Source organism: Oryctolagus cuniculus, chromosome 7 (assembly GCF_051225735.1).
Source record: "Oryctolagus cuniculus isolate XC-2025 breed Fujian yellow rabbit chromosome 7, ASM5122573v1, whole genome shotgun sequence".
Lineage (NCBI taxonomy): Eukaryota > Metazoa > Chordata > Mammalia > Lagomorpha > Leporidae > Oryctolagus > Oryctolagus cuniculus.
The window spans coordinates 93,195,550-93,222,862 of record NC_142873.1 but is presented as its reverse complement, the minus strand read 5'-3'; the positions used below and the strand labels follow the sequence as shown (position 1 = coordinate 93,222,862).

The 27,313-nt window shown below is 35.3% G+C and overlaps 1 long non-coding RNA gene across 22 annotated transcripts in view; it reads right to left on the bottom strand.

Moving 5' to 3' along the window:
* LOC103350144 (uncharacterized) overlaps window positions 1–27,313 on the bottom strand; it is a 95,030-nt gene that overhangs the window by 54,664 nt on the left and 13,053 nt on the right. For 6 of the 22 annotated variants that reach the window (XR_016237251.1, XR_016237248.1, XR_016237249.1 and 3 more), the window contains exons 3-5: window positions 25,895–26,019; window positions 18,864–19,054; window positions 7,723–7,793 (exon numbers count right to left, since the gene is read on the bottom strand). This is a non-coding gene — a long non-coding RNA (uncharacterized LOC103350144). Of the gene's footprint in view, window positions 1–1,713; window positions 5,396–7,722; window positions 7,794–18,863; window positions 19,055–22,982; window positions 23,358–25,894; window positions 26,020–27,313 lie in introns of those variants that run through there. The other 16 variants (XR_016237257.1, XR_016237255.1, XR_016237256.1 and 13 more) reach the window with 7 other exon arrangements.

The following is a 27,313-nucleotide window of genomic DNA, read 5'->3' as shown; positions in this document are numbered from 1 at the left end:
GATATTCTGAAAAATAAAATAAACGTTTAATATAATTGTGTTCCAATTTCTTAAGAACTACCCAATTAAGAGGCATCTGTTGCACCTGTCAAATTTCAATACCACCTTCTAAGTACAAGGTGTGAACCAATCTGTATCTTAATTCCCACCAAGAGTGATGATGCCAGGCTGAAGCTAAAAACTGAATCGCTGAGTAGTTTGTTCTGACTCTTTCAAACTGTAAACAATTAATGCAAATTATTCTCCAGGAGTGATATCATAATGACTACAACTATATAAAGTCATTAAAGAGGTTTTATTTTGAAAACTTTCTTAACGTTCCTGGTAGTAGAAACCAGTCTACATCTTCATAAACTTTGCCTGTTTTGCAAAGGTGTGGAATATGTCAGTGTGGATAGTATTACATTTAGTGTTAGTTAGCTGAGTGCATGACACAAATCCAGAAGCAGGAATAAAATACATGCTGGTCTAAGGACTTTTCATTGCCTCAGCAACTTAGAACAATGGACATAAAATTTAAAAACAAATTTCTACATCTAAATAGTACAGAAAATGATGTCCCATGGCCTAAAATGATAAAATAGTACTCAAGTAGATGAAACATCTTTAGTACATTGTGGCACACCTATACAACATAATGTAATAAGATAATGAAAAAGATTGAGTGGGAGCAATGTGCTTTAAATTATTAAATGTTAAAAATACATAATACTAGTTAATAAAAGTTATTACAGGTTACAAAGAAAGGTAACAATTTTTGAAAAGTAAAATAATGATATATTTAGTTTATATAAAAATACATGGTAAACTGTGGAAATGCTGAAGAATAAATATATAAGAATGTGCTGATCTCCAAAAATACTGAAAAAGGGAAATTGGATGTCAAGTTATACAACAGAGTCTTCAAATGGATCTGGAATGTTTATTTCTTAACTTTGATATACAAGCCTTAAGATTACTAATAATTTATATTTATATAAAGTATTTCATTAAAAATTTAAAATATATCCAATATGGTCACAGAAGTGCCAAAGAATAAGTAACTTAATATAATATTGTCTTAAAAAGACACTGGGCTCCTATAGGCAATTTTCAGGTCTTGATTGGACTCATTTACTGAGAGACAGACATTCAGACATTCTGAGGCCTCACATGTTGGTTTATCCTCAAATGCCTCTAATGGTTAAGAATGGGCCAAGCCAAAGCTGGGACCTGTGAACTCAATCCAGGTCTCCCACAGAAACCCAATTACTTGAGCTATCATTGCTGTCTTACAGGGTCTAGATTAGTAGAAACCTGGAGTGAGGAGCTGGAGCTTGGATTCTAACCAGGGCACTCCACTATAGGACATGGATGGCTCATTGGGCAACTTAACTGATATGCTCATCAATCTCTGCCTAGTTTTGTTGCTCCTGATCTGGATTTTTTTTTTAAAGAAGACAAGTATTCCATACCACTTTTATCCAACATACTGTGATGAAACAGTGGTGGGATCATACCAATAAATACTTTCATTTGTAAAGACAAAAGATGGAAGTTCTTTTGTAATTACTCATCTAGAAATTCTGATAGTACACTGGGCAGTTATAGCTAGATTGTCTATTCTGGATACTGGGAATATTCTTGGCCCAATACTGATACTATGAAGGTTTTCCCATTATTTCACAGTTTTTAGCTCTGCCTTCTGGAATGTTTTTCCTTTTCTTTCTTTATTTCTTTTTTTTTTTTTTTTGTTTTCATCTTATCTTTATTTTAAAGGGCAGAGTTACAGAGAGAGGAGGTGACAGAAAGAGAAGAGAGATGGAGAGAAGAGAGAGAGAGAGAAAGAGAGAGTGAGAGAGATAGATTTTACAGAGAGAAAGAGAAGGAAAGACAGAGATTTTCCATCTACTGGCTCACTCTCCAGGCCGAAGCCAGGAGCCAGGAGCTTCTTCTGGGTTTCCCACATGGGTGCAGGGGCCCAAACATTTGGGTCACTCTCTGTTGCTTTCCCAGGCACATTAGCAGGGAGTTGGATCAGAAGTGGAGCACCTAGGACTAGAACAGGCACCCTTTTGGATGTTGGCATCACAGGCAGAGGCTTAAGTGCTATGTCAAAATGCCTGCTCCTGTTTTTTCTTCTCTATGAACTCTTTTCCACTTCTCAAAACAACATTCAAGAATACGACTTGTTAAGATAACTCAATTGATTTCTGATCATATATTTAAATTCAGTGTCCTAAAGGCTTATCTACACTTTGAAAAGTCTCAGTTCAGATTAGCCTATAGATTCTTTCACTAAAGAAACTCTCAGAAATGTTGAGTGTTTTCAATATTTGATATAGTCCACTTTAAGTCCCAAAGTCATATTCAATTTTCTGTTATTATTTTCTTTTGAAATGTACATCTCTTTATAACTTTTGATTCTGATACTTGGGTTATAAAAACTTCTTCGGAACCATGACATTCAGTTTCTAAGTCATTTTTGCTCAGGTGAGGGAATATACCATTAACTACTTAATTCTTTCAGAAGTCTTAAAAAATTGATCCATTTTGGGGCTGGTATTCTACCACAGCAGGTAAAGCCACTGGTTGCAATACCAGCAACCCGTATGGGTACCAGTTTGGGTCCCAGCTGCTCCACTTCTGATCTATCTCCCTACTAGTATCCTGAGAAAAGCAGCGGAAGACGGGGCAAGTGTTTGGGTCCCTGTCACCTACTTGTGACACCTGGGCAAATCTCCTGGCTCCTGGCTTTGGTCTGGCCCACCCCTGGCTACTGTGACCACCTGAAGAGTGAACCAGTGGATGGAAGAGCTCTCTTTTTGACTTTCCGTCTCTTTCTTTCTCTAACTCTGACTTTCAAATAAGTAAATAAGTCTTTTTAAAAAATGATCCATAGCAATAGTCATGATTTCGCCTTATCCATGGGGTCACGTATAGCACGAAATGCTAGAAATAGAAACAATTCTATATTTCAGCCTAGATTCTAGGCCCTCTCTCCTTCTTTCTATTTGCCTACTTCCAGCACTGTTCTGAGCTCCTCTCTTTACTATAGTATATTTTCTGGCAACTGCTGTATTTAACTCAACTGCTGTATTTAACTCACTCTCTGTGTCCAAGATAAGACATTTGTTAGCAAGAGTTTTATCAAATGTTTTGCAGCTACAGAATGTTACCATGTTTTACTTTTCTATGGCAACTCCCTTGATAGTGTCAGATCATCTTACTAAGTATTTTCACTTTACCTACCTCTTGATTCTTGAATTATTGCTAAATATTTTAGTTTTATATGTCATCATCCTGCTCCTGATGCCACTTTCTGTACCAAATGTATCTTAATAGAGGAATCATCACAAGTCAATAATAGTACTTATTTAGCTGTGTGCTGGTGGTTTAGTCTCTGCTCAATTTGGAGTTTGCTGGGTTTCAGACTCACATGCCTGAGGGTGCACTGACCATTGGCTAGACAATGCTGACTCTACCTAGAGTGAGAAGGGCAATTCAGCTATACTCACTTATTCTCTGGCAAGCAAGTCTGAGCTCATGTTTATAGCAATAACAGAGGTACAAGCTGGAAAGGATTCATGATATCCACATTCCTAATTGACAAAGTGTCATTTTTATTTCTTTTGGCCAGGTCAGGGTCACCATGGGGGAAATTTTAAAAATATATATATAAATTTACTATAAAGTTACTTGGCAAGGTCATGAACTTTGGAATGCTTAAAAATTTTGGTCAATTTTTGCATTCTACCACAGATAAAAATTTCTACCACTGAAAGTAATTTCTAGATTTGCCTGACCAAGACATAACACAGACCATATCTGCAGTACTTTGTATTGTGAAAAACTTTTCCAAATTTAATTAGACACAATATTATTATACACAAATACTCCTACGTAATATTTTATCTTCCTCAAGATCTATTTGCACTTCACAATAGAATCATAACAGCATGGACATGAAATATTTAGTTAGTGATGATTTGAAACACGTATTTGTAGACTAGTTATTTTACCACTCAGAATTTCCTCATGAAAATTAATGATATGGATCTTAAATACAACAGCATTATTTATTGGGGGCATTAACTACTTATTTCAAAACAACCTTCATGTAGAACATGTCCAAACCCTATGTAAAGATTAATCCTTGTATAAAATGATTTTGTGTCATAGAAATGTGTAGTACATTAGAAATGACTGCAAATTATTTGCTCTTTCTTTCATCAAAAGATAATGTAAAATTTTCTGCATTTGAATCTAGCTTGTAGTGACTTACTGGACTGAGAGCATACAGTGGAAAAGACTTGATAGGACTTCCCAGGCTGGGTAATTAGAAGCCTTCTGTATCTACCCAGATACTGTCTTTGGAGCTAGTGAGACCATACTTAGGCAAACTAGTGGATAGTCCCAGTGAGAACAGGCTTCCAGGCATCCTCCTGAAGGCTACAGATGTGTGAGCAGCCACAGCTGACCAACTATACAGCCTCTGCCAGATGAAAACCACCAAGCAACCTCAGCAATGTAATGAAAAAATTGCCTTAGTTCCCATCAAATTCCTGATCCACAAAATCAAGTGATAGAATAAAATTATTATTGCTTTTACCTGCTATTTTGGGCATTATTTATTTTGCAGCAACAGATGATCAGAACAGAATCTGTTTGCAAGAAGTGGGGACCTTTGTCTATTCAAACTTAAAACAAGTGTCACTGAGTTGGTGGCATCAGGTAGAAACTAAAAAAAATTTGAAGAACATTTTTGGATGCTGGAGAGGCCTTGAAATGACTACTAGCATGGAGTTGAAAGATCATATGTGAAACACACAGTGTTTAGAGCAAGAACTTCCTTTTATCTAGTGGTAAAATGTTTCTCAGCTCTTCTCTACAGTTAAATGAAGCAAAGACAGGACAGCTAAGGAGCCATCCATCTCACTGGGGAGAATTCCAGGCAGAACATAGAAATTGTCAGCTGACTTCTCATAGGTCTTTAAGATAAAATAAGAAACAAGAAGTAATTTAGAGATAAGCATTCCATTCTTCCAGAAGATTAAGAGGAAACATAAAGATTCAGAGACATACTAGAGTTTAAATTAGAACAGTCTCTCATTCCCCATTTCTCTGAGCACAATGTTCTCAGAGCAAGACATGTAAAGGAAAAGGCCAATTTCAAAGCAATAAATGGGGTATTTGGTAAAGAAAGCAGGAGTGTGGCTGAAAACCTTCTGTCATCAAGTTCTGAAAAATCTTTGGCTCAAGACGTGTAGACTTTCTTCTCTAGGCAACAGGATTTCTATGTTATGTCGAAGCAATCTCCCAGGTGGCCTTGATAGAGAGGGCCTTGTTTCAGTGCAACTTGTGGTGTGATTTCGTTGATATTTTTGTTTGTTGGATTGAGCAGGTTCTAAAAAGGCTTATAAAAACGCACAGTGTTTTTAAGAGAACTATATCAGCTTAAGCTAAATGAGATAGAAAGAGTAAAACAAGAACAAAAAGCAAGCTTTAAGACCTCAAATATCTCTAAATAGGAAGCCATGAAGACAGACTTCATGGTGTTAAATACTGGCTAATTCTTATGTTACAGGAGCAGTGAGTCCAAGATCATACTGCCCCACTTCCTATCCAGCTCTCTGCTGTGGCCTGGGAAAGCAGTGAAAAATGGCCCAAGAGCTTAGGCCTCTGCACCCACATAGGAGACCCAGAAGAGGCTCCTGGCTCCTGGCAGCGGATCAGCTCATATCTGGCTCTTGTGGTCATTTGGGGAGTGAATTGGCAGATGGAAAGCCTCTACCCCTTTCTCTGGCTCTACCTCTCTCTGTACCGCTCTCTTTCAAATAAATAAGATAAATATTTTAAAAAAAGACTGTCAAATAAATAAGATAGATATTAAAAAAATACTTCACAGATTCTTCAGATGGTGTGAGTATACCTTAGTTTTTGCAGGAAGGTAAATTATTTGAGTAAGAAGACTTGCGTTAACTCTAGTTATTCAAGGTCCTGCTTGAATAACAGCATGAGAGACATTGAATGAGAACACACACTTGAGTAACGTAAATCTGCACAACCCTGAGAAAGAATAGCAAAATTATTTTAAGCTTTTTTTTAAAAAAAAAGATTTATTTTATTTATGTGAAAGTCGGAGTTACATAGAGGTAGGGACAGAGAGAGAGAGAGAGGTCTTCCATCTGCTGGTTCACACCCCAGATGCCCACAATTGTGGAGCTGAGCCAATCCGAAGCCAGGAGCCAGGAGCTTCTTCTAGGTCTCTCATGTGAGTACATGGGCCCAAGGACTTGGGCCATCTTCCACTGCTTTCCCAGGCCATAGCAAAGAGCTGGGAAAGTGGAGCAGCTGGGACTCAAACTGGCAAACATATGGGATGCTGGTATTGCAGGCTTGGGCTTTAACCCACTGCACCACAGTATCGGACCCTAAGCTGTTATGTTTTTGGTAGATTTTAGGCAGAAATAATAGTTGGAACAGAATTTATGTTTTTTCCAACCTGGACCTGATTATATTCAAAAGTTTGATATTTGAACTTGATCTCAGTGTTACAATGGGATGATATTTTGGGGGTTCTGAGAGGGCACGATGTATATTTTGCAAATGTAAGCAACAAATAATTCATGACCAGATGTTGAACCATGGTATATTAATGATGGCTGCAAATTCTTTACTTCTCACAATGGTAGTTAGGACCTGATTCCCCAATAGCATGTGGCACAAGTGACAATCTGGGACTGCAAAAATTATAAGTTGATTTTACTCTCCACTTATTTTTCATAGAACAATTTCTATGTTTGTCCAGAGTCAAATCAGTTTGACTAACCCCAGCATATGTAAATAAGGCCAAGTGCTCTTGTGGATAGTTCCAGCTAAACACAGTCTTCCAGTCAATACCACAAAAGCTCCAAAAATGAAAATGCAGGCAGCTTGTACCCTAAGATCAACAAATCTGTCGAGTGAATGCCATCAAATAATGTCATCTAGCACCTCATGGAGTAGAAGAATCTGATGAATTATCAAAATATAGTTGAACTGAATAGAGTTACCCAGAATAATCCTCTAAGTTTTGAGATTTTAGTTAAGTGATAGGCAACTTGTATAGGATGCAAAGCATAAAAAATTCAGTTAATTCAAACCAGACTACATTTGAAGATGGAATAAGATATAGAAACCAGTTCTCAAGGAAATGATAAAATTCTTTACAAAATCCCTTGGATATCTCCATGTTATGGAAAGAACAGAACAACAGGGGTCACAGCCTAAAGAGAGATATTTTTCCTATTTTGAAACAACATTGCATTGTATTGCCTAACCATTTTGGCCTAAACTCTCAACTCTACAAATTTTCTTTAACATAAATCAGCTGAAGATAACTTCCTACGTTTATGTTCTCTTCAGAATCTCAACCATGAGAGTAACATATTCAGAATCTTAATACATATTACATTGCATTACATCTCATGATCAGTACAACCAAGAGCAAGAATACCCTACTCAAAATCCTTCAGACTTAAGCTCTTCATACCACTCCGCAATTAAAACCAACCTTCAACTTTTGGATTTTCTGAGTTCCTCAATTGCTTCTTACATTCCCCAACCAGATAATGAAAAAGAAATAGAACCTGCTGTAAGAAGGATATTACCTGTAAATTTCCCCAGGAGGATTTACTTATGCCCTCTCTGTTCTGCCCTAGAGTTACCAACATTTCAGACCTCTACCACTATAGAACTTACCACATATTATCATAATGATTGGCTTCTATGCCCTTCCTATGTACACGTTGCAGGAGTATATGTGTCAGCGCCTGCAAGAAAAGAGATTATTATATACATTAATGTTTTAACACAGTTTTCTTAATTTTGGAACAAACAGTACAAGTCGGGTTAATGTCTTACTTTTTTTATCCTAGATGAAAATTCTAGGACTTTGGTATGTAATAAATGAAAGGAAATGAATTGAAAGTGTAATTATATTAAAAATAAAGAGGAGAATAACCAAAGAAGTAAAGAACTTTGAGATTTCTGAGCTCTGTGAGGTGAAAGAAGGGGATAGGAGGGTGTGGGTGGAGACCAGGGAGTTCTTTCCAGTCCCTATCCTTCTCCAGGAAAGTTACCTCTATCATTAAACAAACTAAAGACGAAACCAAGCCTGTATTCTGTCTTGAAAAGAAGAAACCAAGAGTGCCCTTCCGTCAGTCAAAATGTAGATATATTAATTAGAAAACATCTATCTTTAATATTAAATTTAAAATTCATAACACTTGGAATGATGTTTCCCTCTAATAATATGAGAATACATAAACACATTAAATATTTGAGATGCTAAATAGTCAAAGAGAAATGAAAACAGTGTTTAATGTAATTTCAGAAGTCAAAGACTAGATTATAAGGAAAACATCCTGAAACACATGTGGAGTTATACCCAGCCTCTGCCATCGGATTGCTCTACACAGCCAGATCACTGCTGATTTTCTTAGTTTGCTTTAGTTAGTACTTCTTTTTGGTGCCTTCTGTTAAAAGCAATGTGCCCTGGTAAAAGCAATGTGATATCATACAATTTTCATTTTAGCTTGGTTATAAAAAAAAAGCATGGAGATTCAGCTGCTGTACATTCAAAATCGACAGTACATGATGTTTCATGCTAAAAAGGCTAATATTGACTGCTAATGCAATGGCAGTTCCACTCTGCATTCAAACTAGTATTAGATCTGGTTTTTGAGTGGAAAGCCAATATAACACCTTACCAGGGAAGGTACTGAATAATCAGTAGACGTCTAATACAAGGCCCATTGAGCCTTTGCTTACAGACAGCTAAGTGTCTTCCAGGGAAATAACTGTCCCTGTGAGACAATCTTCCTGTGAAATTGAAAGCTGCTGTTTGACAAACCTTCCATACAGCTGATATTACAAAAACTACTATCTGGACATTGTTGGCTGCCATTTGGTGTTCTTAAATTCTGAAATGGGTCAAATTTTTCCTAATCTTTGTCTCCATTCAGATATAACTTATTTTCATCAAGTCCACATACAAAAAATAGTTATTGATAAAATTCACATATTTGTCAAAGTAATATGTTTAGCTTATGATTTGAAAACAATAACACATTTTATATAAAACAAATTTTTCAGTGGACTCTGATAGTTTATCATGCAGATTTATCCTAGGGATGTAAGCATCTAAGATGATTTTTACATAATAATAGATTTTGACATTTGGAAGTTGTAGATATTACTTAGCAGATCATGTTTCTTTTATAGCAGCTAACTAATTCTATCATCTTCTCTTCGCCATCTGTCACTTTTTCATAGATTAGTTTTAATGAAGTACAATTTGGGCTTTTGTAAGTTAAAAGCATCCCATTAGTATTTAAGGTAACAATATTTTTGTATCAATGACTAAATAAGGGGTCTTAAAAAAGTTATTGGGAATGTATATTATGAAATAGCCATGTGTGAATTATTTCAAGTTTTTTGCATCAAAATGTTTTAATTTCATATTCCCGTGAACTTTTTGAAGTACTCACATATTTAAAGTATGAAGTGCCTATTTAAAAGCAATGACTGATTATTCTACAAATGTACAGAAATTGCGTTAACTGGAGACATTTCCCCTTCAATTTGTATGAATCCTGCTTCCAAGATAAAGCTTTTGAAATTAATTATTAAATATTTCCTCTGCAATTATTTGCCATGTTTAGTATATTGAAATATGCCATCTTGAGAATTCACCTTCATTTAAGCAAAGTCAATATAAAACTCTGGGCAATTCTTTCATAAGAGATTCATAATTTCCCTTAATAGAAAGCATTGGTACATGATTTGATTAGACAAATTGAATTTGCATACAACTTTCCAGGGCATATCTATTGCATAAAAGAATGCAAACTTTATTTTATTAATGAATCTACTCTAAACCCTTGATAATAGTCATATTTTTATTCTACATTTTTATTCAAATTCCAATTGTTAGGGGAATTCAAGCATTCCAGAAATAGAATATTTTACTTTTCTTTGTTACTATTTTGTTCTTTAGTTGGGAAGTTCACTACTTCATGCTGTTTATTTTTTGTGACCTACTATTATCTGGCAAAACTGACTAGTCAGTGAAGCTTAATAATTTAATAAGAAAGCTATTTCAATTATTAAGAGACAGGTTAACATTCTGATAAATTACAGTTAAGGGCTAGACCATTGAAGAACTGAAGTAGAAGTTTTCTCTGTATTCTGAAGAAGGGCATACTCTAAACAGAAAAGAAAAATGCTTTAGTTTCATCTTAAAGTTATAACATCACGTGGTTGTTAAGGCAATCAAATTGATGCATAGTAGGTTCTCATATATTTAGTGAATAAATGAGTAATTTGAAAATAATTTTCAAGTTTATTTCAACTGAATCCCTTGTGTTTTGTAACTTAACAATCCCCTTCAAATATGAGCTTCTGTTGTCAAGTTAGGTCCTCTAGGTGGATACATTTGTCTTGGGTCAAACTCTCTAGAAAGAGAGCCTCAGTGATTCTTGAGCAGTGACTTTCAAGGAAGTGTTTGAGTGAAACGTTTCTAAGAGTTAGGAATTAGGAAGGGGAAGGCAGCATAGCTAAACAAAGATGTGATTCCAGGTGATTCCTCTTCAGGGTTTTCTGTGATGAGAGACGGTACCATCTCATTGACTCCAGGTGCCTCAGGTGAGGAGAGTGGGTGGGTGATCTCTGGGGCACAGAGCACAGTCTGAGCAGTTCAAGGTGAAGTCACACAAATTTCCCAAGAGAAAGTTGTGGGTATCAACCTTTAACAGCAGCCCCAACAACAATCAGCTAAAAAGAATCTTCGAGAATCCAGGGAAGATGCTAAAAGCATCTGCTGCTACCTGAGAGAAACCCTACACGTACAAGCTTTTTCACAGATGCATCACTCGCTGTGAGAAAACATGGACACAGAGTTCATTGACACAAGAGTGGAAATATAATCTGTGAGATATTCACAAAATGGACTATTACACAAAAGCTAAAATAAACTAACTTTAGAAGTCTGGATGGCTCACAGCAATTCATATTATTTAAAAATAAATACAAGTAAAGTAAACATGAAAATCTTTTTAAGAATGAATACATACCTAAAATATATAGAATTACATACAGATGAGCTAAAATTACATCAAACTATAGCAAGGAACTAGGATATTAAGTATCTTAAGAGCTATTACTTGGATGAGGAGTAGCAGGGGTATAATGTAGCATGGTGGAAAATGTATATATAAATTACCACTGAATGCTGATTTTATATTGAATAACAGGTTCATGATAGTTTTTATATTGAATGATAGGTTCATGATAGTTCATTAGCTTATTAAAACAAATGAATTAAGACAAGTAAGAGAAGTTTGCACATGAAGAAATAAGTATGTAATGAAGTACAATTAAAATTCTGTACATATATAATATTAAGAATATGATTTTCTGATTGTACAATACAGTTTCTGGTTAAGAGATGAGTTAAGGATGATCTTAAGATGTTCACTATGAACTAATGGTAAAATATGGTTGTGCTTCACCTAAATAGGGTAGGTTAAAGGGAAAAAAGCTTCAGAAGTAGATAGTGGGAACAAAGATACTAGTTTTGGACAAGTTAAGTCTGACAACATGGCATATGCAGTTGGATTTAAGATTGAAGTTGAAGTTTGCTGGAGATATTATGTTGAGTTGCTGGTATTACGAACTGCTGTATCAAGCCGGAGAATTTATAAGATCACTTTGCAGTGAGTATATTTGGAAAGTGATGAAATCTAAGAACCGTTGCTCAAGATACTCCAATCATGAAAGGTCAAGAAGGGGATCATACACAAGGGTGGGAGGAGGAATAATGTAAGAAATAAACGGATTTAAGAGAATGATATTCCAGGAATCAGATGAAGAAAGTGTTTTAAGAAAAAGCAAGTTTTCTGTATGAAAAAGCACTTTCTGTATGAAATGCTGCTGAAAAATCTAGAACAAGGAAAAAGAATCAGCCTCTGGGTTATGAGCATGGAAGTCATGCATTTCTTTGAACAGACACTTTTGGAGAAGTGTTGTGGTATGATATAGAAAGAACAAGAGTAAAGAGGGAACAACAACTAGAGGAATATCTGGGTGTTTAGGATATATCTACATAGCTACAAGTTTAAGTACTAGAACTCTGGCCTTCAGGATTTGAATCACAGCTGTATTAAATTTGAAATCTGGAAGGCATCATAGAGATGGCTGAATACAATTACATCATTTTATACATGGAATAACTGAAGTCCAGAAAGGTAATAGTAGTTGTGTAAAAACATAAATGTTTATGAGTTAATGAGATAGCCAGGAACAAAATTGAAATTTTTGGAATCTTAACTTAAAGTTATTTGAAATCCAATGACAAAACTCAGCTACTTTATAACTCTATTTTTCGTGGCAACAGTTATAAAAAGCGTTTTGGTTAGCCATCAACAGAAGAAAAATTTTGGTGTTGTACATCATAAAAGATTTATAGAATTATTTCATTTCCAGGATGCTCCATTTGCTATCACTTCAACCTGTTGAAGTCTTGTTCATCATTCTATGTGCAGCTTATCTGTCAGGAAGTAAAGTCCTTTGTTCCTCAAATTATAAAGAGCAAAGCCAAATATAAAAGAATTTGGTTTTATTCATGTTTTGTAATCATGCATAAATTTACATCTTTTATTTTCAGAAATAATTGAGACTTTATAAGTGTATGAGAGCAAATGACTCATAGCTTCTGTGAGAACACAGAGTACTTTTCTCCTACCAGTATTATTTTTCTCTAGCTATAAAAATGCAAATATAGACTGGAAAACTTAGAAATGCATATTGATTACTCACCCATTTAACAGGACAAATGATTTATGCTTATGATGGAGCATTTGCAATGGAATATAAAAAACTCTAAAGAAAGTATACAGTTTTGAAAAATATGAATTTAAACATGTTAAGATCCTCTTACAAGGAACAATTTGTCATTTATGTCGATTGAAGGCAAAAGAGCTTCTTTAAAGAAATGATATGTTAATTTTAGATGCTTTTCATTCAGTAGAAATACAATACTCCTGGTAGTGTTGAAATCCTCTAATGTATGATATGGTAAATGTTATTTTTTTCCCTTTTCTAAAACTCTCATTCAATTGGGAGCCATCTTAAGAGAAGAGTGTGGGTTATTTTATCAATGCAAGAAAAAGACAGCTAAAACACATCTGTTATAATTATTGACTGTTAGTGTAGTGTTCCTTAAAATACCCAGGAGTGGAAAGCAATAGAGGTCTTAGATCGATCTTGCCTTTGAAGGATGAATACATTGATTCCATTGGCATAATATTCAGAAGGTTGACTATTTGCCACCTGTCTTCATCTTTCTTTTTTCTTTTTTTGTAACAAGTTAAATTTTAGCATATTTTTGGAAACTCCTCTTTGTCTTAATATTTAATCTTAACTATAAATACTTGTTGTGTTTCAAAAATTTAATATATTTATTCCTGATTTATTTTCACTGAATTCCTAAAACTGTTAGATTTTGATATTCAAGAAGTCTGAAGTGGCCATGTAAAACCTTCAATCAGTGAAAACAAAAAGATATTATATTTTCTTCAGAAAATGCTTGGTAGTATCATCTCAATTTAAGTGTCATTAAGAAAAAGAGAAGAAGAAAAAAAGGAAGAAGAAAGCAACAAATAAAGGAAGGAGAGGATGAAAGAAAAAAAAGAAAGAAAATGTGCCATTCATTCCAGATATTTTAATCCCCTAAAAATAGTCCCAGAATCAGAAGGAAAATTGTCATTTTGGGAGCAGCTATGTATACCTTGGTGTCAGTTCTTATTTAGTGCATACCTACATCTGATAATGACATTTACCAGATCAAGAGATCAAAATTTGGAAAATTTAGGTACTTTCCCAACATAAAAAGATGGTTGACTCCAAAGCTCAGGTTTAATGATTAAGTGAATTAACTAGTAGAAATATCCCCATAATCATATTTAGTATAGGTTGTATTGTTTTTATGTCTTTAATAATTTGGTTCCTTCTTTCTCACTAGAATTTAAGCTCACTGGGGAATTGGGGACTTGTTAACATACTTTTTTGTGTATATAACCATAAAACTTGGCTTTAGAAATGGGACTACATACATATATATGGAATGCATGAATGATTGGGCAAAAATCAATGTGTATTCTTTTTTCTAAGCCTCATATGTAGAATTCAATTAAGCCTTAAATATCATCTGTCCCTTCAAAGTGTTATAAATTTGAAAGGAAGAAACAGCTAGGGTGGAAGCATGGGCAGTAGGGTGGGAAGTATCTCTATGCTCCTAAATCTGTACATATAAAGTACATGAAATTTGGACACCTTAAAAATAAAGTAATTAAAAATTTTAATAAAAGACAAAAAATTTTAACTTTCAGGCTTTGTCATTGTATCAGTTTACTTCAACATTGACATTAGACACTATATATTCTAATAGTCTATATATAAATCAATATGATTAGATTCTATAATTTATATTTTTCAATTTTTCTGTTGAATCATTTTATATTGTCATAAAGTGTAGCATATAACATATTTTTATAAAATATTCTGCTGAATTAATGTAGTCATACTTCATTTAGGTATTTCCATAATACTTGGAAAATATTTTAATGTAAATATTTTATATAAGTTTTTTCGTCAGAAAAAAAACCTCTCAAAATCATGTACTTAAACACAAAGTCTGTGAATATTTCATAAAATTTATGAAAAATACAACCAGATAGCTTTCAAAGTTGATTTTCTAAATTTTGTTGACCTCAGAAAATATATATACTTTTAGGTACATTTGTCAAAACAATATTATTGACATTTAGAAAAAAAAGAAATAACTTAAAAATGATACCTAATATTTGTGTTTATTATTTAATAGTAGTGATGTGGAAGATCTTCAAACTGCTTATTACACATTTAAGTTCCACTCAGCAAAGTGAAGAGGCAAGCAACAGAATGGGAGAAAATATTTGCAAACTATACCACTGATAAAGTATTAATATTCACAATCTATAAAGATCATAAGAAACTCAGCAACAGCAAAATAATCCAGTTAAAAAATGGCCAAAGGACTTGAACAGGCATTTTTCAAGAGAGGAATTTCAAATGGCCAACAGACACATGAAGAAATGCTCAAGATCACTAGCCATCAGGGAAATGCAAATCAAAACCACAATGAAGTTTCACCTCACCTCAGTTAGATTGGTTCTCATATAGAAATCAACGAATAAATGCTGGCAAGAATGAGGGGAACAATCTAACTCTGCCTGTCCAAAAAAAAAAAAAAAAATAGAATGAGGGGAACAAGATACTGTAATCCACTGTTGATGAGAATCTAAACTAGTGCAGCCATTGTGGAAGGCAGTATGGAGATATCTCAGAGAGCTGAAAGTAGATCTGCCATAGGACCCAGCAATCCTGCTCCTGCGAGTTTACCCAAGTGAAAAGAAATCAGCATATTAAAGAGTTATCTATACTCCATGTTATTATAGCTCAATTCACAATAGCTAAGATATGGAATCAACTCAGATATCCTTCAACTGAGGACTGGATAAAGAATGTGGTGCATATACACAATCTTAAAAAAGATTGAAATCTTGTCTTGCAACAAAATGGATGCAACTAGAAACTATTATACTTAGTGAAATAAACCAGTCCCAAAAAGACAAAGACCACATGTTTTCTCTTACCTATGGTAATTAATAGAGTACCAAAAATGTAATACAGAGAAGTAAAGTTGACATCTCTATGCTCAAGGAATAGTGCTTTTTCTTATTATTTGTTGAACCCTTAGTGTAGAGTTACTCTTATGAATATAAAGTAAACTATAAGTGGATCATTGTAAAAATTAAGATATGGAATAAGAGTGGAAGAAGGAGAAATTGTAGGAATGTGGGCAGGTGGGAGGATAGGATGCAAAATATCACTATGTTCCTAAATATTTTATATATGAATTACAATAAATTTACTTTCAATAAAATAATTTTTAAAAATTCCTTTAGAACATAAACTTTTAGACAAAAGTAAACATTTCCACACTGTACACAACCAGCTACTTTTGCTACAGAAATGACTTTGAATCAGCTCTCTTCCATAATAGTCTCATTCAAAATATTAAAGTAAAATATTTGGTATTAAATATGTTATCAGAATCCAGCTACTAGTAGTCAGAAATTCTGATGAATGGTTAATTACCTTAGTTTTACAGCTTTGGGTATTTATTTAGAAATCTTTTGTGTGAATTAACACTCATTACAGTTCATTTCAACATGTAAATTGTCACTGTTTGCATAAAAATATAGGTCTTAGAAATACTAATTTTATAAAACAGTAAAATATATGTAATATTTTTCAAATATAATACTTTGCCATTGTTAGCTGGTGTTTTAAATTAGTCCTAAGCTAGAACTAATATAATTAATAATTCATTTACAGTTATCTGTGTATCACCAGGGATCCAGGTAACTGAATTTAATATTTATAGTTATTGAAGCAGTATTGAAGCAATGGAGGGAAGGCCTGAGAGAGAGAGCACTGGCAAAATAACTTATGACCCTGGCAATGCCACTAACCAGCTAAAAGGATTTAGATTTTTCTTGGCTAAAATTTTGAACGAAGCTTTCTTCCCTTTTGTATTTCACAAAGTTGTACAGTGTCTGCACTATGGTACCACCTCAGAAAACCTCTGTAACCTTTTCATGGCTAAAGTATTAGTAGAAGACTTAAAAACTATGAATTTCAAAGCTTTCTACTAGTAAAATGTCAGGTAGCAGGTAGTAGGGTTTATGTACTTGAAGACAAATCACAAAAAATGGGAAAATCATATCCTAAAAAGTATGACCATATGTTGAACTGACCAAAAAAATGAAAAATACTGTTGTTTGGGATTAAAGGAAATCTTGAACCCAGCCTGGTATATGATTCAATACCAAGGCTGGTCTTAGACTTAAGAGCATTTTCTAAATGATGAACTCAAATTTTGTTTCTCAAGAGTTTGAGGGACACAGGATAGAAGATAAAACCCTAGTCTTTACAGTAGTGTGACTATTAGGAAAATATAACTGTAAAATGTATTATCCTAATAAGCCTCATGCTATCCTCAATGTTCTGCTGTATAGGAAACAGCCATCCTTTCTACTCCCACATACAAATAATGAACTACTTGAATCTTGGTGTTATGCAGCAAAAGGACTTGAAAATGTATAACAAGAAGTAGATCTTCATAGATATGTCTATTTAGAGTATCTGAAAATATACGTATCTGAAGACACTGAGAGATTATGCTGCAGTGATCTCAAACTGAGAAGTGTCTTCAATCACTTGGCAGGAAAAATATAAATCCTCTCTAGAGAAACATAATTTACCCTGCGCCTGGTGGGAAATGTGCAATTTTCAGTCAAAACTCAAGAAGTGCATATGGGGAACAGACTAAATTTATTCATTAATTTATTCAATAAAAAAGCTATTGAAGATGCAATATGTATAAGGCATTTAGCAATAAGCAGAATAACGGAAAAACACTTGCCCTTCTAGATCTTACAGTCTAGTGGGAAAAAAAAAAGAATATAAACAATAGGGGCCAACATTGTGGTACAGTAGGTTAAGTCAGCACCTGTGACATTGACATCCCAGATGTATGCTAGTTCAAATCCCAGATGTTCAATATATGATCCAGCTCTGTGCTAATGTGCCTGGGAAAGCAGCAGAGGAAGGCCTAAGTGCTAGGGCCCCTGCACGCACGTGAGAACAGATGGAGCTTCTGGTTCCTGGCTTTGGCCTGGGAGAGACCCGGCTGTTGTGGCCATTTGGGTAGTGAACCAGCGGAAGGAAGATTCTCTCTCTCTCTCTCTCTTACTCTGCCTTTCAAATAACTAAAGAAATCTTTAAAAAAGAACACAAACAACAAGGTAATTAACATATAAAACATGTTAAATGGCAGTAAATTATAAGAGTATAAATAACAATGTACATATACTCATATATACAGAATAATATCACAAGGAGAAGTGGTTTCACACCATACAAATTGGCTGACTGAAAATCCCAAATGTTGCAAAGGATTTAGTACAACAGAAATACTTGTCCACTGTATTACTTTTCCATTGTTGTGATAACAAATTATTACACTCTTAAAATGACAGCAAGTTAGTATTGCATTAGGAGTCTAACGTTGGTCTCAGTAACCTGAAATTTAAACATTGAAAGGGATTCTTTCCTTTAAGATGTCACGAGGAAGAATGTAATTCCTCATGTTTTTTCAGCTGCTAGAGTTGCCTGAATCCTTGGCATGCGGCCCTTATTGTTACCTATACAACTAGAAGCTTTAGGTCACATACGTTTTACATCGAATCACTCTACATTATACTTCTTCTTTCTTCCTCTTAAGGACCCTTGTTTATTGAACTCACTGGATAATCCAGGATACTCTCCAGATCTCAAGGTCTTTACCTTACATTTGTAAGATATTTTTGCCACATAGAGTAACAGGGATGAACATGCAGACCTCTTTGGTGGACCATTATTTTGCCCATCATGCTCATATGACACTGGTGGAACTTTTAATTAGAAAATAAATTAAAAATAATTTGGTATTACTTAGAAAGAGTTCAACATGCTCATATCCTAAGACATTTTACCCCCTCGAATGTAAAATGGTTAAATATATTGTGAAATATTTTACAACTGAATATAATATTACAGTGAATGAGCCATATTGGAACCTTACCTTGTTAGAATCTGGAGTACTTTTTTTGTGGAGGGAGAAAGAACATTAAACCGTCCATTGTTTTTAGACTTTTTTTAAAGATTTTATTTATTTCTTTGAGAGGTAGACTTACAGAGAAAGGGAGTGACAGAGAGAAAGGTCTTCCTTCTGTTGGTTCACTCCCCAAATGGCCGCAATGGCCGGAGCTGCGCTGATCCGAAGCCAGGAGCCAGGAGCTTCTTCCTGGTCTCCCACGCTGGAGCAGGGGCCCAAGGACATGAGCCATCTTCTACTGCTTACCCAGGCCACAGCAGAGAGCTGGATCTGAAGTGGAGCAGAAGAGGAGCAGTCGGGACTAGAACCGGTGCCCATATGGGATGCCAGCACTGCAGGCAGAGGATTAACCTACTGTGTCATAGCGCCAGCCCCAAAACTGTCCATTACTAAGACATGCACATTTCCATCCCTTATTCCTTACATCTATACAATGATTTTGGATAATTACATGTCACCATAATTGAAAAGAATTCACAATGGATGATAAGACAAAAATACGAATGATGGTTCAAAGACAGGCTAATGTACATGCACATTTAAGGCAGATTTTGCTGAGTTGATCTGAAGAATGATGAATTGACTGTAGTGAGGCAAGAAGAAATGAGGAAAGAAATTCATATGATTTATTGATGTCCCCATTTGGTGCTCACCATTCTCTGTTTCATATGTGCTCTGTTAGACTGGCTGGCATAGATTCCCTTGTGTTTGGACTTCCATTGAATTTAGCTAACAGTGATACCAGTAGGAAATCGGACTTAGCGTGCTGTACATTGAGATTTAATGCTATAACTAGTACTCAAACAGTATTTTTGACTTTATGTTTCTGTGTGGGAGCAAACTGTTGAAATCTTTACTTAATGTATGCTAAACTGATCTTCTGTATATAAAGAGAATCGAAAATAAATCTTGATGTGAATGGAAGGGGAGAGGGAATGGATAAGGGGAGGGTTGCGGGTGGGAGGGACGTTATGAGGGGGAAGCCATTGTACTCCATAAGCTGTACTTTGGAAATTTATATTCATCAAATAAAAGTTAAAAAAAAATTTCTTAAATCAAAAAAAAAAAAAAAGTAGGAGAGAGAGGTAGGATATTTGCAATTTCCTGATGGCATTTCTTGTGCTGGCTTTTTCCTACAAAGGAAGGCCAAAGTGCCTATCAGTTGGCTTCTCTCTCCAGGCCTGGAGCGGTATAGCCCTCCCCTTGTCCCTATACCTGAAGTAAAGCTCCATTCCTTTTTATTTTTCCTAAGCCCTGGCCACACCTTTGCAAATCATATCTTCAATTCAGTTGAGAATACCATCTCTTTCCTGCTCAAGTCCTGACTGTTGCAGACTGTGGACTTGACCAGTTGGTAAAGTAGGAGAGATGGGGACAGAGGTGGAGATGAAGAGAGATTTTATTCCCAGATATATTTTGTACACAATCTAAGAGACTTGATGACAAATTGAATGTTGAGTCCTAGGGAGAAAGGGACAAATGATGACTCCTTGGCGTTGGCATCAAGTGTGTAGATGAAAGCACCATTAAGAGAGATAGAAAACAGTAGAGAAGAAGCAGATAGAAAGCTGGTGATGGGCATGAGAGAAATCAAGTTTTATTTCAAGCATATTACATTTGAAACTGTTTAGCTTTCTGCTTTCTGCTCTTGTCTTCAGAATGTGAAGTTTTAAAGATGCTAAAGAACAGGCAGTGACCCAGACCTGCAGGGATGGACACTGAGCAATATTTTTTATGGTGAATATCAGTTTTGAGGTTGGTGTGGAGCTTAGAGGTAAGGTCTAGATTGCAGATAAACATTCTGGCAGTATTAGTTTATAGATGACATGTAGCTCATAGAATTGTGAAAGATCACCTATGACAGAGCATGCATTTACTACTACAACACAACCATTGTCTTGGTGTGTTTCATTTTTTAATTTAAAGTTTTCTTGGGTATTCTTATTTCATATACCAAAAATTAGAGATGTCAGAACTACAGATCTCTGTTTACATTGACAGTGTGTTAGATTATTCCTTTTTGTTTAATTCTCTCTTAACTCTCCTACAATTATTATGAATAGTCTTTCTTCCAGAGCTCTTGCCTACCTGAGCTCTCCAATGTTATGGGAGCCACTCTATTCTTCCACAGTTTCTTTGCATATGCTTTACCTTTTATCCTTTTGTTGCTATGAAAATATTTTCTTCTCCCTGTTGGCGCCTATCCTTAGTACACCACATAGCATGCAATGTTCCTGTAACTGAAATCTCTCACTGAGTTCAACCTTTGCACTGTTTTCATTTTCCTCCTATTTTCATGCTTTGTCTGGAGGAGAAGTCTTTGCTTCTGAACTCACAAACTAAACCATAATGGGAATATTGGCTGTAGACTTCTCCTAATTAACTCTCTGCCTGGAGGAATGCACTATTTATTATTCTTCAAAAAATCCCATCATTATGGAGGGATAATAATTATTATTTTAAATGGAGTACTACCTAGAAGACTCCTGATTTCAAAAAAAAAAAAAAAAACCCACAATCTTGGGGGTAGCTCCCGTTTTTTCACAGCTAGTAATCTCCATCCTATTTCATCTTCATGAAAAAAGGATGAAAAAAGGGAAGGATCAACGATATCTGGTGTTCACCTGGTGGAATAATATTTGTAGTTCCTCCTGCCACGGGTTTTTGTGGGTTCTGTTTAGGGTTCCTCTGTAAGTGTGGATACTTTGGGGTTATTAGCTGTCTTTTCCAATTTTAACACTGCAAACTCTATGCTGTTAAATCCCTTAATTACTGGTGAACCACAATGAGCAGTCACCCTACTGCCCATCATCATTTTGAACCAGTAGAAGGCACACAGCTCTCTTGCAGAGACATTCAACTTCCTCATAGGTAACTGGAATGACTTGAAAGTAACTAGCAATGAAGTGATCTACCTCTTGGTTATGAGGATGTGGTTCTTTTACTGGCAATTAAACTAATTCTATCTTTTTCTTACATTTTCATCCTGATTTATAAAGACACAGGCATAATGTACTTCTGGTCCAGGTTGTGATTTGTATCTCTCAATATTTTATAAGATGTGGGCAGTATAACTAAATGAAAAACGGAAGTAAACATTATATGCCCTGTACTCTTAGAGTTTTTATATAATAAACATGAACATGGTAAGAAAGCAAAAGAAAAAAATCTTCATCCCTGCAGCCTGTTATAACAACGGCAAATTTACTAATTTTCTTTCCAGGGTTCTCACACATCGGGCTTTGTGTACATATCCTTGGCACCCTGTATATGTCATTTTGCTTTTTTACTTAGTTCTATATTTTTTCTATCTTGGTTGTATTTTTTTCTCTGACTCAATTGTAATAATTTGTTTCCATGTTTTCCACTGGATTATAAGAAAAACTTCCCTCCTTTCAGGAAAAAAAAAAAAGCATTCCTATGCTATTTCTGCTGTCCTTATGCTTCCTCCTCAAGACTGACTTGATTTTAAAATTATACATACTTTGAGAAACAGAAATTACAAAATTTGGGAGGATAAGCTTTCTTCTTCCACCCAAATACAAGCCAAAAAAGGAGCTTTTCTTAAAAAATATATACTATATCTATTTCTCATTACTTAAGCTTTGTAGAGGAACTGTTAGGTCTTATTCTCTGCTTATGATCTCCTGCCTCCTAATTCAAAGTAGAGAGAGTTTACTTGCCTTTCCAAAAATAGTAAAGATTTCTCTATGAAAAGCTATGAAATACATGACAGTAGAATTTTTAGTGAAGTCTCTGGTTGTTTTGTCTTTGTGGTTCAAACAATAGACTTCTGAGTCAGAACAGAGACTTCTGCCTTTTCAGCCTAATAAACATTAAAATGACATGGATGGAATAAATTCGAGATTCCTATCCTTTCCGAGCTGAATTTTCAGTGATCCATGGGAACATTCTTCTGATTACGAACTTGACTCAGAGAATGCCAGATATCCAAAGACGAAAAGAATAATCATGAGGACCAGGTTATCTTAGAGGGTGCTAGATTAAAAAAAATAATAATAAAAAGCAAACAAAAAGCCAATGAAATCTTTGTTTCTTTAGTATAACACAGCACTCCAAGTCTATTGAAGTCAGTGTGTGTATTTTTCTCCTTTTAAAAAATTCTCTCTCCTCCTCACAAATCAATTTACTGCTTGACAAATAAACACATAATACATAAAGCCAACGTTCAGGTTGGTATAATTGAAGAGAAAGCATGAGTTTATTGTCAAGAGACCACGTTTCGCCTACACAGCCTCCCAGCGGTGAAAAGCTGTTTACAATGTTTGATGTATGACCCATTACATCTGCTGCATTGTGAGAGGATGAAGATATGGTCAGCTGGGAGCAAAAGGAAAGTGCAGGAATCCAGATCCTCATGCATCTTTTCCCACTTGGGTTTCATTTCTTTCATGCAATCTTGACAAAATGAAGAACTGATTTGCTCTGATAAAAAACATTTCAGGAGCCGAGTGTTTGGCCTCACTGTTAAGATGCCTGTGTTCCACACTGGAGTCCTTGGGTTCAGTTTGTGGCTCTGACCCCTGACGCCTCCTTCCTGTTAATGCAGACCCTGGAAATCAGCAGAGAGGGTCCATGTGTTTAGGTTCCTGCCACCCATTTGGGAGATGTGCATAGCATTCCTGGCTCCTGGCTTCTGCTTCCTAGCTGCCTTGGCCACTGGGACAGTTGTGGATATTTGGAAACTAAATCAATATATGGAAATTTTGTCTCTCTGCCACTCAAATTAAAAATAGTTTTCAGTGTATAAAGACATTGTAATTATTTTACCAAAATGCTATTGACTTGTATTTTCTATGCTATTCCTATAAACAATTTAAATAACTAGTCACATTACAATATCAAAATAATATTTCACACAATCACACAGATTTTTAAGCATCTCTGTTATAAAGTAGTTTTCTGTGCTATGTAGCTTTAGAGGACTTCTCTGTGGAAGTAAAGAGAAAATAAATGTCTGAAACTGAAAAACCTTTTCTGTAACAGGAGGTTTTCTGAAACAGAGCATTGCCTTACAAAGTCATACATTTTTCTTTCCTTTAAAAAAATTAAAGAAAAAATTCATGAGGCCAGCATTGTAGCATGGTGGGTAAAACCGCCCCCTTGTGATACCAGCATCCCACGTGCGTGCCAGTTTGAGGCTTGCGTCCCCGTTGTTCCACTTCTGATCTAGCTTTCAGCTGATGTGCCTAGCAAGGCAGCAGAGGGTGCTTAGGCCCCTGCACCCATGTGGGAGACCTGAGGAAGCCCCTAGGTCTTGGCTTCAGACTGGCTCAGCTCTAGCCATTGTGGTCATTTGTGGAGTGAACCAGGGGATGGAAGATCTGTCTCTCCCTCTCTCTCTGTATATAACTTTGCCTTTCAAATAAATGAATAAATCTTAAACATTTATTTATATAAAAGTTTAAAAGGCAGAGTGATACAAGAATGGGCAAGACAGAGAGAGAAAGAGAGAGGAAGAGAGAGAGAGAAATGAGCAAGCGAGAGAGACTAACAAACTTCTCCCTTCCACTGATTCATTGGGTCAAGACAGAGCCAGTAACTATGAACATAATCTGGTCTCTCACATGGGTGGCAGGGACCCATTGCCTGCTGCCTCCCAAGGTGGGAATTAGCAGGTAGTTAGAATTGGGAGAGGAGTCAGGACTTGAATCCAAGCACTCTAATATGAGATGCTGGCATCTCAAGCAGCTTCTCAATCTGTGTCCTATGTCTACTTCAAAATTGTAAATTTTCTCTCAAATGTCTGAGCGAAGCTGTAGTCCATTTGACTGGAATGACCGTGAGGGGATGTCTCTGGATGCTCCAGGATCAAACTAGATGTGCTCAGATGCCCCTTCCAAAACTAATAAGCTAACATTCCCACTAAGGATTCCATAACAGATATCTTACTATAGTTCTATGTGATATCCAATCAACCTGCCACCAGTATAACTTTAAAATTTGAAAATGACTTTGGCTGCTTCTGTAGAGGTAGATGTGAGGATGTTAACCTCTTTTAAATGTAGCAAGTGCTATGTTTTTTCTCGAACATTGTCTTTGCCATTGTACTGTATGGTTCTAATATATATATTTTAAAGAAAACCTGTCTGGAGCTTTTAAATAATTCATGTTCTTTTTCATTATAAAACCAAAAAGTCAATTTAAAAAGTTAGTAAAATTTTTATGAAAGCTGGAGACTATAATAACTTTGACTTTTTAAGGAGTGAAGCCAGCAATGCTACTTCCTTATATACCTCTTTTCAATAAAAACCAATTTAAAAATTTACATTTTTCAAGGAGGCATGATTCTTATAAACAAAACTTCTGTATGCATCAACGTGTGCCATGGCAGATGCCTGTCACTCACATCACTGTCATGCCGCAAGCTACCCTGATACAATCAGAAAGGAAAATAGAGTTAGTTAGATGGGTTTCCAGAATGATGCCTGCATGAGTGACAGATGTTTGTGCTCTAACCGTGTTATGTGCACTCAATTTTTATTATAGAACAATTGCTTCTAATAACTTTTATGTTCATGATCAATGTGTCATAAATTCACCTGGATTTCAAAAGTGACCTAAGAAATCTAAATTGTTCTTCAATTGTTTTCTCTCAATATATTAAATAATAATAATGAAGTAACTTATTTGAGCATGTATTGCACTGTGGATTCTGACAACATGTGAGATCTCAAATATGTGGGCTAAGTCTTCCTGGTTCACGGAAGATCTGACCTTATGCCCAGGATAATTATCAATCACCAGCTACACAGCACTGTCTGTTGTAAGTGGGCAGTGTGATGAATAACAGCAATTCAAGCATGATGGGAAAGCTGCGATCTTTATTGACTAAGTGAACTGGTGACTCTCCCTTTTCATGTTGTTTCTCCTCAATTTGTGCTGCTTTCGGTTATTGATACAGTCTATTACAGTTTCGGTTGTGATATCATTCCCCATTATATGAACTTCATAACAACTGTCAGGCGAAGCAAGCAACGTTCATTTATTCCGCCCAAATACTTCTAGCCTACTATAGTGTTCATCTATTTCATGCATCTAAAAGCTGAAGACAACTGCTGATCTATGTTTAAAAGTCATTTCATTTACCTATACAACAGGTTTTGCACCCTCATATTTATAAATATGTCTTCTAATTATACCATTGGCATTCATTTTTTCTTTCTTCATTCCCGATTTCTTAACAATAACACTCAGCATAATCACCTTTTTAGCTAAAGGAAAAAAAAAAACAGGCAAAATATTATTTAGGAAACATGTACATTTGTTGATTGTCTTGGAAATCAGCTGTTGCTTCATTTTTAATCATTTTATCTTCAACAAGCTATTCATACTTACATATAAACATATATGCTTACTGCACTACTAGAAACAGATATGATTTAAACTAAATGTCTTCCTATATCTAGTCTGAAATGCCAGATGTTAATCAGCCAGAAGAAACATATCCTAGTCAGTAAGAGCATAGGCAGATGGTATCAAACTGTTCAACTTTAACTTTTAATAAATAAATTATTAGCTATATAATATGAAGGGCAGATTAAGCATTTAGTGCTTCAATTCATCATTTTTAAAAAGAGTTCTTGGGAAATCATATGTATTAACTCATGTTATTCTTTCTAAGACAGTTTCTGTATCATAAAAGATTACTCAACTACCACTAACTATTATTATTAATTATTATAGTGAAGATATCAAAAACAGGCAACTGGTTAAATGTATCATCTTCATACCCTGGGCATTTAAACATGGAACTGGATGAGTTCCCAGGGGAAGTGGGGTGGAATGAAGTTTCAGCTTCTGGTCAGAGCCATACTTAGAAGTACTTAGCTAGTGAGACTGAGAAGCAGCTAAGATGAGAACAGAGGAAACAAGGTGAAGACAGTATTGTGAAAACGAATGCATATTCAGCTATTGCTAATGCCAACTGAAGGTGCCACTATGGGTAAGAATTCTTATTCACAGATTCATGGAGAGAAGAAATGAAAAGAAATGACAAGGGGGAAGGTGAATAGAGGCAACAGGTTTGTGGAGATTTTCTCTACAGGAAGGCTGAGGAATGTGGCAATTGCTAAAAGGGAACAGGAGCATATAAAAACTTCCTTTTAAGTTGAGATACATGACAGTGTGTTTATTTGCTAATAGAAATTATCCCATAGATATCAAAACTTATGATTACATAAATGAGAGACTTAGATATGAGAGTTATATCCTTACAAAGGTAAAAAGAGCTGGGGTTATAATGTTCCAATTGACTACCTAATATCATTTTTATGTTCATTTTCTCCACAGCCCCTCAAATAGCTCCATTGAAAGCAAATATATTTGTAACTGTTGTTCTACTAGAATAGAGCTACATGATGGCCATGTAATAGACACTAATAGTAAATAACAAATATGCATTAAAGAAAAAAAAAAGAATAAATGTAGTAGTATTGCTTGTCTTAGAGAAGAACATAAGCACTTACTTGTAAGCAGGAGAGAAGGAAGGTTTATTGGAAAAAGATG